We start from the raw sequence: 838 nt of genomic DNA on the forward strand, positions 1-838 counted from the left end.
AGAACGTTAAACTTCTAATTTACTGAAAGAAATCAAATAAAAAAAATAGCCTACAGGTTTTTGTCAAACTCAACTTTTCTTCTTTCAAGAATGTAAAAGTGTTAATGGGACAAAAAAAAAAAAAATGTGTAAAAAAACTGAGAAATTGAAATAAAAAGTTGTATTCAAAACATTTATGAGTTGCATTTAATGCATATTAAATACGATACATGTTAGTGTTAAGTATGTTTATATGAAAGCACGTGCAGTCAGGAAACGACCTCGAGGCTTGTGAAATAGTGCCACCTGCTGGCCAAGTAAAATAATTGATAGGTAGGTACTTTCTCCTTCTAGTCTAAGGAATTTCAACAGGATACACTGCATACATTATACACACTCCAGAGTGACACTTCAAAAAATATTACCAAGTAACCCATTTTCCACTACCACTGTAACACCATAGGACCTCCTCCAGAGATTTTCTTCAGAACATTTTTGCCATTTTAATGTCATTTTTGATGACGGTGTTGGCCAATAACAAGTAACCACAGTTTTATTGTAGCAACAATAACCATTGTGATTAGTCTTTTGGAGAGTACCCTGATGACCATATTTGTAGAAATGGATAAAAATACATTTGTTTACAATGCTTAAAATGAAAGCGAGCATTAATCTGAAGACATTTATATAAAAAAATAAAAAAACACCAGATTGTTGATCTTAACGAATCAACCAAATAAAAACATGCAGAGTTAATATTTACTTTTATGCTACTGAACGAACACAACAAACTAAGAGAATCTTTCATGTTTTAATGAGTTTAATTCAAATGTGTTAGAACAACACAATTTACATGTAC

General features: G+C 31.0%; 1 protein-coding gene across 1 annotated transcript in view; it reads right to left on the minus strand.

The window, feature by feature from the left end:
* The window catches only part of LOC107597571 (neural cell adhesion molecule 1-like), a gene marked incomplete at its 5' end in the record, with an annotated part of 70,092 nt that overhangs the window by 18,287 nt on the left and 50,967 nt on the right, over nt 1–838 (minus strand). The gene's annotated exons all lie outside the window — the stretch shown is intronic.

The sequence above is a fragment of the Sinocyclocheilus grahami genome, unplaced genomic scaffold (genome assembly GCF_001515645.1).
Source record: "Sinocyclocheilus grahami isolate Dianchi unplaced genomic scaffold, SAMN03320097.WGS_v1.1 scaffold233.1, whole genome shotgun sequence".
NCBI lineage: Eukaryota > Metazoa > Chordata > Actinopteri > Cypriniformes > Cyprinidae > Sinocyclocheilus > Sinocyclocheilus grahami.